This window comes from Sciurus carolinensis, chromosome 10, assembly GCF_902686445.1.
Source record: "Sciurus carolinensis chromosome 10, mSciCar1.2, whole genome shotgun sequence".
NCBI lineage: Eukaryota > Metazoa > Chordata > Mammalia > Rodentia > Sciuridae > Sciurus > Sciurus carolinensis.
Window position 1 is genome coordinate 71,105,021 of NC_062222.1, and position 15,066 is coordinate 71,120,086.

General features: G+C 38.5%; 1 protein-coding gene across 1 annotated transcript in view; it reads right to left on the minus strand.

Moving 5' to 3' along the window:
* Positions 1 to 14,661, minus strand: part of Arhgap24 (Rho GTPase activating protein 24) — an 807,091-nt gene extending 792,430 nt beyond the window's left edge. The window contains exon 1 of the mRNA XM_047566946.1: positions 14,591 to 14,661. The gene's annotated coding sequence lies outside the window, so the exon portion shown is untranslated. The remainder of the gene's footprint in view (positions 1 to 14,590) is intronic.
* Between the last annotated feature and the right edge of the window lie 405 nt (positions 14,662 to 15,066).

Below are 15,066 nucleotides of genomic sequence, written 5' to 3' on the forward strand. Positions count from 1 at the left end.
TTTTCTCCATTGCATATTTTTGGACCCTTTGACTAGTATGAGAAAATTGTGTTTATTTGGGTTTGTGTCCATGTCCTCTATTCTGTACCATTGATCTACCTGTCTATTTTGGTACCAATACCATGCTGTTTTTGTTACTATTGCTTTGTAGTAGAGTTGAAGATCTGGTATTGCAATACCCGCTGCTTCGCTCTTGCTACTGAGGATTGCTTTAGCTATTCTAGGTTTTTTATTCTTCCAGATGAATTTCATAATTGCTTGCTCTATTTCTGCAAGGTACATCATTGGGATTTTAATTGGAATTGCATTGAATCTGTATAGCACTTTAGGTAGTATGGCCATTTTGACAATATTAATTCTGCCTATCCAAGAACGTGGGAGATCTTTCCATCTTCTAAGGTTTTCTTTAATTTCTTTCTTTAGTGTTCTGTAGTTCTCATTGTAGAGGTCTTTCACCTCTTTTGTGAGATTGATTCCCAAGTATTTTATTTTTTTTTGATGCTATTGTGAATGGGGTAGTTTTCCTAACTTCTCTTTCTGAAGATTCATCACTTATATATAAAAATGCATTGGATTTATGAGTATGGATCTTGTAACCTGCTACTTTACTGAATTCACTTATGAGTTCTAAAAGTTTTCTGGTGGAATTTCCAGGTTCCTCTAAATATATAATCATGTTATCAGCGAACAGGGATAGTTTGAGTTCTTCTTTTCCTATTCATTTCCCTTTAATTTCTTTGGTTTGTCTAATTGCTGTGGCTAGAGTTTCAAGCACAATGTTGAATAGAAGTGGTGAAAGAGGGCATCCCTGCCTTGTTCCAGTTTTTAGGGGGAACACTTTCAGTTTTTCACCATTTAGAATGAAATTGGCCATGGGCTTAGCGTAGATGGCCTTTATAATGTTAAGGAATGTTCCCACTACTCCAATTTTTTCTAGTGTTTTGAGCATGAAGGGATGCTGTATTTTATCAAATGCTTTTTCTGCATCTATTGAAATAATCATGTGATTCTTAACTTTAAGTCTGTTGATATGGTGAATGACATTTATTGATATCTGGATGTTGAACCAACCTTGCATCCCTGGGATAAAACCCACTTGATCGTGGTGCACTATCTTTTTAATATATATTTGTAGGCGATTTGCTAAAATTTTGTTGAGAATTTTTGCGTCAATGTTCATTAAGGATATTGGTCTGAAATTTTCTTTTCTCGATATGTCTCTGTCTGGTTTAGGTATCAGGGTGATATTGGCTTCATAGAATGAGTTTGGGAGGGTTCCCTCCTCTTCTATTTCATGGAATACCTTGAGGTATATTGGAATGAGCTCTTCTTTAAAGGTTTTGTAGAACTTGGCTGAGAACCCATCTGGTCCTGGACTTTTCTTTGTTGGTAGGCTTTTGATGACCTCTTCTATTTCATTGCTTGAAATTGATTTATTTAAGTTGTGTATGTTTTCCTCGTTCAGTTTAGGTAATTCATATGTCTCTAGAAATTTGTTGATGTCTCGAGGTTTTCTATTTTGTTGGAGTATAGATTTTCAAAATAGCTTCTAATTATGTTTTGTATTTCAGTCGTGTCTGTTGTGATATTTCCTTGTTCATTCCGAATTTTAGTAATTTGAGTTTTCTCCCTCTTTCTCTTTGTTAGTGTGGCTAAGGGTTTATCAATTTTGTTTATTTTTTCAAAGAACCAACTATTTATTTTGTTAATTTTTCCGATTGTTTCTTTTGTTTCAATTTCGTTGATTTCGGCTTTTATTTTAACTATTTCCTGTCTTCTACTACTTTTGGTATTGGTCAGCTCTTCTTTTTCTAGGGCTTTGAGCTGTAGTGTTAAGTCGTTTATTTGTTGATTTCTACTTCTTTTTTTGAATGCGCCCCATGAAATAAATCTTCCTCTAAGTACTGCTTTCATAGTGTCCCAGAGATTTTGATATGATGTTTCTTTGTTCTCGTTTACTTCTAAGAATTTTTTTATTTCCCTCCTGATGTCTTCTGTTATCCATTCATCATATAATAGTGTATTATTTAATCTCCAGGTATTGGAGAAATTTCTGTTTTTTATTCTGTCATTTATTTCTAATTTCAATCCATTATGATCTGATAGAGTACAAGGTAGTATCTCTATCTTCTTGTATTTTCTAACAGTAGCTTTGTGGCATAAAATATGGTCTATTTTAGAGAAGGATCCATGTGCTGGTGAGAAGAAAGTGTATTCGTTCTTTATTGGATGGTATATTCTATATATGTCTGTTAAGTCTAAATTGTTGATTGTGTTATTGAGATCTATGGTTTCTTTATTCAATTTTTGTTTGGACGATCTATCCAGTGGTGAGAGAGGTGTGTTAAAATCTCCTATTATTGTGTTGTGGTCTATTTGATTTCTGGAATTGAGAAGGATTTGTTTGATGTACGTGGATGAGCCAATGTTCTGGGCATAGATACTTATGATTGTTATGTCTTGCTGATTTATGCTTCCCTTAAGCAGCATGTAATGTCCTTCTTTATCCCTTCTGACTAGTTTTGGCTTGAAGTCCACATTATCTGAAATGAAGATGGATACTCCAGCCTTTTTGCTGTGTCCGTGTGCATGGTATGTTTTTCCCCATCCTTTCATCTTTAGTCTATGGGTATCTCTTTCTATGAGATGAGTCTCTTGCAGGCAGCATATTGTAGGATTTTTCTTTTTAATCCAATCTGCCAGTCTATGTCTTTTGATTGATAAGTTCAGGCCATTAACATTCAGGGTTATTATTGTGATATGATTTGTATTCCCAGTCATTTGACTCATATTTGCTTTTTGACATGATTTGGTTTCTCCTTTATTTGGCTATTCCTTTAGGCTAGCGCCTCCTGTTGCTGATTTGCATCGTTGTTTTTCATCTCTTCCTCATGGAATATTTTGCTGAGAATGTTCTGTAATGCCGGCTTTCTTTTTGTAAATTCCTTTAGCTTTTGTTTATCATGAAAGGATCTTATTTCATCATCAAATTTGAAGGTAAGTTTTGTTGGGTATAAGATTCTTGGTTGGCATCCGTTTTCTTTCTGGGCTTGGTAAATGTTGTTCCAGGCCCTTCTAGCTTTTAGGGTCTGGATTGAAAAATCTGCTGATATTCTTATTGGTTTCCCCCTGAATGCAATTTGATTCTTTTTCTCGCGGCCTTTAAAATTCTGTCTTTATTTTGTATGTTAGGTATTTTCATAATAATGTGCCTTGGTGTGGGTCTGTTGTAATTTTGTATATTTGGAGTTCTATAAGCCTCTTGTACTTGGTTTTCCATTTCATTCTTCAGATTTGGGAAATTTTCTGATATTATTTCATTGAATAGATTGTTCACTCCCTTGGTTTGTTTCTCTAAGCCTTCCTCAATCCCAATAATTCTTAAATTTGGCCTTTTCATGATATCCCATAGTTCTTGGAGATTCTGTTCATGATTTCTTACCATCTTCTCTGTTTGGCCAACTTTGTTTTCAATATTAAATATTTTGTCTTCAATGTCTGAGGTTCTGTCTTCCAGGTATTCTATCCTATTGGTTATGCTTTCTATGGAGTTTTTAACTTGGTTTATTGTTTCCTTCATTTCAAGTATTTCAGTTTGTTTTTTTTTTTCAGTATCTCTAACTCTATTGAAATGATCTCTTGCTTCCCGTATTTGGTCTTTTAACTGTTGATTGGTGCGATCATTTAATGCCTGCATTTGCTCTTTCATCTCCTCCTTCAATGCCTGCATTTACTCTTTCATCTCCTCATTAGCTTCCCTGATCGTTTTAATTACGTACATTCTGAACTCCCTTTCTGACATTTCTTCTGCTGTGCTGTCATTGGGTTTTATTGATGTAGTATCTAGGTTTGTTTGGGACATTTTCTTCCCTTGTTTTCTCATATTGGTCAGCTGTCAGTGGGACCCTGAGATATTGCAGATTTCCTCTATTGGCTTATAGTGTCCCGGTAGATTTCCAGTGTATCACCTCCCAGCCTTCAGTAGCCTGATGTCTTGGAGAAATTTGATAATGCAGTGCTTTCGAAGAAAGCTGCCCCCAGCCCCCTACTGGTTCCAGGGCTCGGAGCTGGCTCTGTGCAGAAAGACTCTCACTGGGGGCCTGCACCGTGCAGCTGGCCGTGTGTGAGGAGCCCACCGCCAGAGTGTGGAAGGCTACCTGGGGAAGACTCTAGCTGCCCTGCCCTGCTCTGATAAGCCACCCCTATCTGTGCCTGCTGCCCAGGCCAAGTTTCGCCCAGTGGGGGAGACTCACCCCGTTACTCTATTTTTGTCCAAGTCTCTCAATGCCTCCCCTTCTTGAGTCCTGGGTTCTGGAGCCACTGGAGATGCAGTCACCCTCTAGGCCGCCATCTTGGATCACTCCGTGGAAAGAGCCTGTGACCAGAGTGGGCAGAGCCGCCTGGAGAAGTCTCTGGTTGCCCTGCCCTGATCCCAGAGGCTGCTTGCAGATCGAAGCTCTCCGTTGGCTCGGGGACTTGTGGCTGGCTCTATGTAGAAAGGCTCTCACTGGGCAGTCTGCTCCAAGAAGCTAGCCTTGAAAGGCGCCTCCCACCACAGGGGGCCGGGCTGCTTGGGTAAGTTTCTGGCTGCCCTGTCCTGGTCCCTTAAGCCGCTTACTGGCCAGAGCACGCCGCGCTGGCTCCGGGACTTGGAGCTTGTTCTGATCAGAAAGGCTGTCACTAGGGGGCCTGCTCTGAGAACCTGGAGAAGCTGGCTGTGTGGGAGGGGCCCACCACCGGAGTGCGCAGGCCTGCCTGTGGAAGACTCTAGCTGCCCTGCTCTGCTCCGATAAGCCATCTCTATCTGGGCCTGCCACCCGGGCCAAGCTTTACCCAGTGGGCAGACTCACCCGTGGCTCTATTTTAGTCCGAGTCTCTCAATGTCTCCCCTTCTTAACTCCTGGGTTCTGGAGCGACTGGGGATGCAGTCACCCTCTAGTCCGCCATCTTGGATCGCTGATCGTTAATTCTTTTACCTTATTCTTGTCATGGAAAGTTTTTATTTTCCCCTTGAATTTTAAACTGGGTTTTGCCAGGTATAGTAAACATGGATGGCAGTTGTTTTCTTTTAGAGCTTAGAATATCTCATTCCAGGCTCTCCTTGATTTTAGGGTCTGAATTGAGAAATCAGATGTGAGTCTTATTAGTTTGCCTCTCAATGTAGCTTGAGAAATCAGATGTGAGTCTTATTAGTTTGCCTCTCAATGTAGCTTGATGTTTCTCTCCTGCATCATTTTAATATATTTTCCTTATTTTCTGTGTTAGGCATTCTCGTTTAAATAGATCTATTTGGGGTCCTGTATGACTCCTCTATGTGGATATCTACCTCATTTCTGATATCGGGAAAGTGTTCTGTAACAATTCCATTGAAAATGTTCTTAATGCCTTTAGCTTATATCTTCATGTTCTCTTCTATCCCAATGATTCTCAGGTTTGGTGTCTTGATGTTATCCAAGAGTTTTTGTATATTCTGACTATCATTTTTCCTTTTATTGCATTATGTGTACTCAAGTTCATATACCTTCAAGGCATGAAGTTCTGTCTTCAAAGACTGAAGTTGTTTTCTGTGCAATCAATCTGTGAGTGATACTTTCAAGTGAATTTTTAATTTGATTGTGTCTTTCATTTCTAGGAGTTCTGATTGGTTTCTTATCAATGTTTCTTTTTCTTCATTGAAATGCTCTTCCAACTCCTTTATTTACTCTCTTAGTTTATTCCTTAGATCTTCTTTTAGTTCATTGAACATTTTAATAACCAGTTCTTATAATCTTTCTCTGGCATCTTATTCACTTCAGTATCAGTGGGATCCTTTGTTGGGAGGTTGTGAAGTCAGAGGGAGATTTATTTGCTTGTTTCCTCATGTTTCCAGAAGTCTTGAACTTGCACGTCAATTGAGATAGAGTCACCTTCCTCTTTTTTACACTTGTCCTTTCATGTACAAATATGTTATTGGTTCTGAGACTACTCTCTGTTTTTGATATTTAAATAGATGTTAAGGGTGAGGTCTGAACTCCCTCTAAGATTGTTCCTCCTTGTGCCTGATTCTTGGTTGCAGGGAGTGAGTTGTCTCAATTCTTTGAGTTGGAGTAATGTTAAGGCGCAAGTGGGGCTAGAATGTGTGTGTGGTGAGAGTCACTGTTGCTTGGTTGAGATGCGTTTCTTGGCACCAGAATCTCTACTCTGATCTTGAAGTGTCCCAATCTCTTTCCAGTCCCTCTAAGGGAGGAGGGGGGGCCAGGAATGACACTAATGTCAGCAACAAAAGTACAGCCTTTAGATAAATGCCTGCTGTCTATTTTGCCATCTGTAACATTAAAAGCCACCTATACAGGAATGGTGGAGTCAACATTTAACAACAGTACCAACAACAAAAGACCATGAACTAGATCAGGCATTCAACAACAGGTGTCTACTGTGCTTTCCACCATATTAATAATCACAATTATTCCAATGAGGTAGGAATTACATAATCCATATAATTTCTATTATTTAGTGAGATTACAATTTCTTAAGTATGAGAAAATAGGGTAGGAAGGCAAGAGTAAGTTTGAAGTGTTTGAAAAATTGATCAGAGGAGAGGTAGAAGGTAGCAAGCAGGTGTCAACTGTAAAGAAGAAGGAATAATAAGTTAACCAAAAGTAATGAAAACAGAAAGAGAGGAGGGGGAACAGGAAATTTTGGCCATTACTAGGTAAGAGAGTAAAGAAGGGGAGATAGAAGGGCCCAGAATCTAGGTATGAACGAACCAGCAAATGTAAGATCAAAACAACTCAAACTCCCATATAATTGTACCCCACTTAAGTCTAATCTAGGCTAAATAATGAACATATGCAAAAGAGTGATTAATATGAAGGTAAAGTTATATGAATATATACATTATATGTGCGTAGTGAGCACATACACAACCATGCAACACACTTAAATACACACAAAATGCATAATGAAAACAAGTGAAGAATGGTACAATATGATGAAATGACATTTGAAAAAAATGTTAACTTTTAAAAAGAGTAAAAAATGGATTATGGAGAAAAATGAAGACAAAAGAAAAAGGAAAAAAATCTTAATAGAGGGCTTGTTTCTGCTGTGATGGTCAAATCTGTTTGCAGGGAAGAATTTTCAGTCTTCACATTTATTTTTGGCTTTGTATTTTTAGTCACTGTCCTTGTGTTCCTCACCTAGCTGCCAGCCATGTGTAGTAGCTCTCCACTTCTAGCCTCCCAGTATTAGGTGGGAGAGACAGGGGAAAGCTGATGAATTGTGTAATCCTATAGCGGGGGTGATGCAGAGTTCTAGATTGGAGTTTCCAGTTGTTGAGGTTTGGACTTCAGTGAGTTTTGGAGCTTCGTGGGTGGATATTTGAGATTTGGTCCACTCTCTCTATTGGTGTGGAGCCTCCTCTCTCTGCTGGGCTTCTGGATAGTTTTCATGAAAAACCCACTTTTAGGATATAGAGACTAACCCTCCACAGATTTCACCTTCACTACTATGGATGTGACTTATTGGGTATCCACCCTAGAGTGCAGATGCACTTATGTGGCCATAAGAGCAATGGCTCTTATGGAATGCCAGCTGTTATGGGAGTTCTTGCCCTTGGAATCCAGAGGCTGAATGGCCCAGGTTAAATGTTCCTTGTGCCTGTTTTAGTGCCTCTGGTTCAGGCACCCTCTGGGAATTTTTTCATCAGTTACTGGTAACTTCCTTCAAAGTCCCCAACCTCTGTTCACAGCTACACAGCTGCACGGGACAGCATTCAGTGCCTGAGAACATTTTCCTCCCCTGCCAGTGTGTTCCGCCCTCAGAGTGGGCTTTCCACACAAGACCCGCAGCCCCCTGGGGACCACTTTCACCCCTGCAGACTGCTTTGGATTTGTTTTCACTAAGACGCTTTCCCTGCCAGCCCATTAACATCAGCTGTAAACCACAGGTTTCCCCAAGTCCATTTTTCTTTACTTTTAAATTTCTTTATTCCCCAGCCATGTCTCTTTGCACTCCCCGCTTAGCTCCGCTAGCAGCCAGAACTTGTGCGCCTCTAAGGTATTATTTCTTATGCTCAAGTCACCAACTTTCTGTAGCTGTATGAATTTTTTTAAAGTTTAGCATATTTCAGTGAGGATCCTTTGTCACTCTCCTCCCTGAGCAGCCGTCTTCCCGCTGAGGAACTGCTGGACTGTGCTTCCTTCCTCTATTCTGCCATTTTGTCCTTCCTATTAAGTTTTTTATTTTTTTTTTTAATTCTTTATGTGATCAGACTGAGGGTTTTCCAGATCTTTACATTCTGCTTCTTTATTATGAATTCCATCTTTAAATCATTTCTCTTTGCTTGCATTTTACTATAGCAATTAAGAAAAGTCATGCAGCATCCTGAATGCTTTGCTTAGATATTTCTTCTGTCAAATACCCTATTCATCAGTCTTAAATTATGCTCTCCACAAAGTCTTGGGTCAGAGACACAATTCATCCAAGTTATTTCCCACTTTGTAACAAGGATGGTCTTTCCTCCAGTTTCCAGTAAGAAAATTTTCATTTCTATGATCTTATCAGAATAGCTATTTATGTCCATATTTTTTCTTTTTTCCTCTCTCCTTTCCCCTCCCCTCCCCTTCCTTCCCCTCCCCTCCTTTTCTCTTCTCTTCTCTTCTTCTCTTCTCTCCTCTCCTCTTCTCTTCTCTCTCTCTCTTTCTTTCTTTCTCAATTTCTTTGCACTACTAGAAATTGAATGGAAGCTTTGGGCATGCTAGGCTAGTTCTAACACTGAGCTATATCCCCAGCATTTTTATTTGCAATATTTTTTAATCTCAAGGCAGGGCCTCTCTGAGTTGCCCAGGCAGGCCTAGAACTTGTGATCTTCCTGCCTCAGCCTCCTGAATATCTGGGATTACAGATGTCTACCACCAGGCCTGGTTTTTGTCCACATTTCTACCAGCATTCAGGTCATGACTACTTAGATGATCACTAAAAAGATTGAGGCTTTCCATACAGCTCTTCTCTTATGAGCCCTCACCAGAATCACCCTCAATGCTCTATGTTCATGAAAATATAGGCTTTTTTCTAGCACTCACTTCAAAACTTCCAGCCTTTATCTTTAACCTAGTCCCAAAGCTGCTTCCACACATTTAGGTATTTGTTACACAAACACCATAGGTCTCTGGTATCAATTTCTGTCTTAGTCCACTTTTGCTACAATAACAAAATACTACAGACTGTGTACTTAGTAAGCAATACAGAATAACTTCTTATATTTCTGGGGCTAGGAATTCCAAGATCAAATCAGTGACACTTCAGTTTTCTGGTGCTGGCTGCTTTCTGCTTCTAAGATGGATATTGGGTCCTCACATGGAAGGAGGTAGAAGAGAAAAAATACCAAACTCCCTCTGTCCTTTTATAATGGCATGCATGACCTAAACACCTCCCCAAAAGCTTTACCTCCAAACACAATGGTACTTGGATAAAGTTTCTAAAACATGCCTTTGGTGGATACATTCAGATCAGAGCAAGTAGTATACTTCAACTTATAGTGGGTTTATTGGAATATAACACTAACATAAATTGAGGAGCCTCTTTATATTCAGAGTTAAGTCCCATCTCCCTGAAATTAAAATCTCATTAGTAGTTCAGTTCAGGATCAACCACTCTTACTCCTCTTCTCATAATATTGCTAACCCATATTTCTCCACCTTTTTAGAGCTAGTCTTCTTAACACCAGTTGTGACCTTAAAATCAACTCAGTTAAATTTAATTTTGTTTGTTTTTCCCATTCTGGAAGATGGGTCAAATTCTAGCCTGCAATTAATCTTTGAAATGCTGATTCTGCCATCAAATTCTGCACCCTGTCCCCTAAGCTTCAGATCATCCATAGCCATAGCAAGGTGTGCATATTCTAACCTGGTACATTTTACTCATGCATTAAGACTGGATTCCTTGAAGCACCTTAAAGCAAATGCAGATATAAAAACAAAACCTTTGAAATGCGATTATAAAGTAATATATTCAGTTTTTGCAAAGTAATTAGAATATCTACCTGTATAGCAAATCAAGACTGGTACTTTTAGATTCAATTTAAGAAAAATCAAACCATTTGTTTTGAGTTTGTAGCCATCAAGACTGTGGCACTGCACAATCAATGGGTAAGTGGGTTGAGGAAGTACAGCTAATGCAGAATTTAAAAGAAGACCATTATAAAAGAGTCTCAATCAAAAAGATGAAAGTAGAAAGATGAAGTAAGACAGGAATCAGAGTTGAAGACTGAGCAGGATGATCAAAGAAGGAACCAGAGAGAATTTGTGAGCCATCTCAAATTCCTGTGATATAAACAACCAAGGAAACTAATCTATCAAACCTAATAAGAAAAACAGCAGAGCATTTGTAAGCAGTTAGCTCTTTCATATCTTACATATTATAATAAATATCTGAAATACATAGATGTGGTCTTGCTCTGGATATGACCTCACCAAAACATGAATCCTGAGTAGATGGGAAATTCTGTAGGCCCTAAAATCCCAGCTGTGTCAACTGTAGGTGAGTGTAGGTGAGTCAAGTGTAGGCTGAGTACAAACATACTTACCTACAGTCATATAGCTGAGTAGTTGCTTACACATGTAATTTTAATCAACGTGTGGAACAAATTTTAGTTGTACTTTATAAATCTAGAAATTACTTGAATATGCAATCAATATAAAAATGAGAGAGTTTACATTTTTTAATACAGTCTTAAATTCAAGTGTATTTATACTTAAAGCATATCAGGTTGGACAAGCCTAATTTCAAGCATTCAGTAGCTACATGACTAACAGCTACAGTATGGGACAGTGCAGACTGAACTATCACTCAAATGTATCTGTGGCTGTCAGCTTGTTATAAGAAAGAAATAACAATGACATTAGTTAATTACTTTGCAACCTAAGGAATATTTTTATCCCCTGGAATTCAAAAACGTAACCTGTGGGTTTGGTATGACAATATTGTCTCTACCTTGTCAGGGTACAGAATGTAATAACTTAAGTTCTTTAGGACTTGAGAACACACTCTCAGTGATAAATTTGAAAACAAAGTGTTTTTGTATCCACAACTTATCCCACTTCAGAAAGAATAAATGAATTGACAAAGACTAGCTAGCAAGTCAGCTGCAGAATATGAGTTAAAACCTGGGCCATCGGGCTGGGGAGATAGCTCAACTGGTAGAGTGCTTGCCTCACAAGCACAAGGCCCTGAGTTTGATCCCCAGTACTGCAAAAAAAAAAACCTGGGCCATCTTATTCCCAATTCATTACTCTTATTCCAACAACACTGCAGAGGCCCTCACACTAACATGTTAGGTCTCCTGAGCTTCCCTTGCCCTGCATTTGTTTTGAAAGTCAAAATTAATTGCATTACTAAACCTAGAGTTGTTCTTAGCTGAAATACTGACCAAGGTCCATTCAAAAGAGTGATGAAATTCTTCATCCCTTCTTCTCATTTATATGACACACTGTCACAGTAGTGTCACAATGGAATCCTATGAATTTTTGTTTGTGTGTATGTGTGTGTGTGCCAAAAATTAGCATCCACAACTTGTGGAAAAATTATTAGAAATAAAGTGCTAAAAGTATCCTTTTGAATAGTAAAATACATACCAATAAACATAATGTGATGCCATTATTGCCAAACAATCAGTGGCACAATGTCCTTTCATTATTATGTATTTCAGTAAATGTACTTATGTTTTATTAACTATGATAGCACACAAAAGAAAATAGCAGATTGTTAGTTTGGGTTTGGGAGAACTATGTAGTAGAATACGGAAGACAAGTAGTTAAGGGAAAAGCAAATAAAAAATAAGAGGGAAAGATCCCCAAATTATGTGTGTAATATGATCTCATTTTTGCTAAATAGTATGCTTGTGTATGCGTGTACACACAAATTTTTACATGTGTATATAGAGATGCAAACATATACACATATATATAAATTTACACATAAAAATGAACATCATTATTATTAAATGATCCCTTTAGAGTCACAGCATATGAACAGTCTATGACAGGTATCAACAAGATTGATTGGCTTTTTAAATAGAAAGCACTGAAACATGACAATTTGTTGGGATTTCAGGAATATAAATTTGTAATATGTTCCATAGAGTTCAATCTTTACTCTGAAAGTCAGATTCCACTGAAATATGAGGCAAAAATATTAATCAATCCCTTACCATGTGCTAGCGCTAGTGCTAGGAACATGATAGAGTATAAGACAAAGTCCCTGTCCTCATAGAGTTTACATTTTAACATGAGGAAGCACAAGGGAAACACAAAAATCACCATGATAAATTTGGGAATTTCTAAGTACACTAAGTAAAATATAGTGACAAATTGGTCTAGGTTTATTCCACTAGAAATGATGAGAGGTGGTTGGATTTGGAATAAAATTTGGAAACAAGAGTTGGGAGGAAAGCTCAGTGGTAAAGCACTTGCCTACCATACATGAGACTCTGGGTCACAAAAATAATAATACCAACAACAACAACTTTGTTAGCCTGGGGGTACAGTTCGGTGCTGGAGCACTTACCTAACATGTGTGAAGCCCTGAATTCAATCTCTAGCACCACACACACACACACACCCATCCCCCCAAAAAAAGAAAACAAGAAAAACAGTGAGATCCTAGAATGTGTCGGATGTGGGAAATGAGGGAAAGGGAGGATTTAAGAGTAATTTCTACATTTTAGACCTGAACACGCCTGCATGAATCATTGCATAATTTACTGATATGTGGAAGGACTGAGAGAAGATAGGAATGGTTTATTTGTTTTTGTGCTTTGTTTTGGTTTGAGAAAATTAAGAGAAGCCTTGTTAGGTTAGTGATACCCAAATGAAAATGTTGAGCAAGCAATCAGATATGATTCTGGTGGGTGCTTGGAACAGAGTTCAGGTGCATAGATAAAACTTTGTGAACATCAGCACATACATGGTATTTAAAGCCATGGAACTAAGCAGAATGTCCTAAGGAAAATATAACTAGATAAGATTAGAAGACTGAAAAAATAAATTCTGGGGCACTTCATTCAGAGATGGGCTAAAGATATGAATCTGGCAAACATAAGAGTAATTTGGGAAAGTAAATTCATCCAGATACAAGCCGAGAGCGGCAAAGGAGGAAAGGCAGAATATGTGGCTAAACATGCAGACAGTGGTAGAAAATTACATATATTTCTTGTTGATTGTATCTATTTTCTCTATGAAATATAAGACCAAGTCATCAACTGAGAGAAAGAGGAAATAAGCAGGTTGGGGTTGTGACTCAGTGGTAGAGCGCTTGCCTCACATGTGTAAGGCACTGGGTTCAATTCTCAGCACTGCATGTAAATAAATGAATAAAATAACTAAACAACATCAACAACTAAAAAAAAATTTTTAAAACAAGGAAATAAGCAATGTTTGCAATTGGAGAAGGAAGAAATGGCATGAGATAGTCATGTGGAGAAGTGGTAGTAGTCCACTAGAAAACTGAAAAGCAATCTTGAGAGCTGGGGCCAATGAGGTAAGTCTAGTCAGCATCAAAGTGTGATAGCTATCCAGAACAGTTCAGTATCTCTGTCATAGAAGTACAGTGTGCAAATAGTTGGGCTTAACTTGACTAAAATTTGGTCAGGTGAAGAAGACGGTCAAGAGATTTAAGGATGCTAGCAAGGAAATAGTGATTTAATGACAAAACACTGAATCTAAAGTGGATAGAAAGGAGAATGAGGACATAAGGAGGCTATGAACAGAAAAAATGTGCTCAAGTCAGTAAATATGAAGTCTTCAAGAAATAGAGTTACCAAAGTGATAGTGCCAGAATTAGAAGTTAGCAGCCTGGCAGGCAAAGTTCGGGAAGATAATGAGATGCTGGAGATGGTTCAGTTATTAGTAATACCACACTGTATACATGAGTGAAGAAAGCAGGGAAAGATGGAGAGAAGAAAGAGAGAGTTGGGGCTAAGAAAGTTAGCCAATGAAAGCTTAGCATAGCAACAAGTGAAAAAGATAGAGGAAGTGAATCATTGTTATGGTCATCCAAGAGTAAGAAGCAGCAACCAGGAAGGGAACACAGTACGATGAGATGGGGTAATGGTGAAATATGAGGTTGTGAACTATAAAATATGTAGGGGCTTCAGAAGAGAAGAAGAGAAAGGTTTGGAGATGGCAAATAAAGAAAAAACTCATCTATTCATCTCCTGGCCCAGAGGTTCTCATGAAGAATCAAAGAAAACACAGCTTTCTCTGCAGGGACTGCAAAGGAGGTGGTGTCAGTAAAAGCTGGTGTCACCTAAACAAGAATGAGATGGGAACAAGCAGATAACAAGTGGAATTTGTGAGCAGTGTGCTTTCCACAGCCCGTGGGTTCCAAGAGCAGAATGGAAGACTTTGGCTGGACAGAGAGAAAGGCCAGAAATAGGATTAGATTGGGATACATCCTGAGGAATAAGAGGAGAATTGTCTCTGAAACAACTGATAATCTGGAAGGTCTGGTGTTTTAACGACAAAGCATAAGGTAACCAGGTAGATAGCTTGTTGGAATTGGGAATCTCAAAACCATTCATGCTGAAGAGACATCGGCCTCTAAGAGTACTCACTGGTACAAGATCCATCCTCAGCTGGATTGAAGTAATTTCTCCAGTCCTATTGCTGTCCAAAAGAAGTGCTCTCTTCTCTCATCAAAAGGACCCAGAACTACATTAAAACTAAACTAGACAATAACCTGGGGCCTGAGAAACTGAACTCAAAGACAGAAATACTTAAGAAATGTTCCTAGGCACTACTGTTTTCTGAATGTACAAAGTGATGCAATTTGCATGAGGAGGACCTGGAGGAGGAGACTAAGCTTCCTAAAGCAGCCTGGGCTGAAGTGACTAAGTTACATATTTTCTCAAGTTGCATCTGTTTATTTCCTGGACATTGTTCACTGCTTACAGCTAAAACCTTCACAATCTCAGATGCAAAAAGTATTAAAAAATTGTTAAATTTTGGAGACGGGAGGTCAAAAAAATAAGTAACATAATGAAAAAGAACTAAACAAAGAGAAATACATGGTATGAATATTTTGATTAAT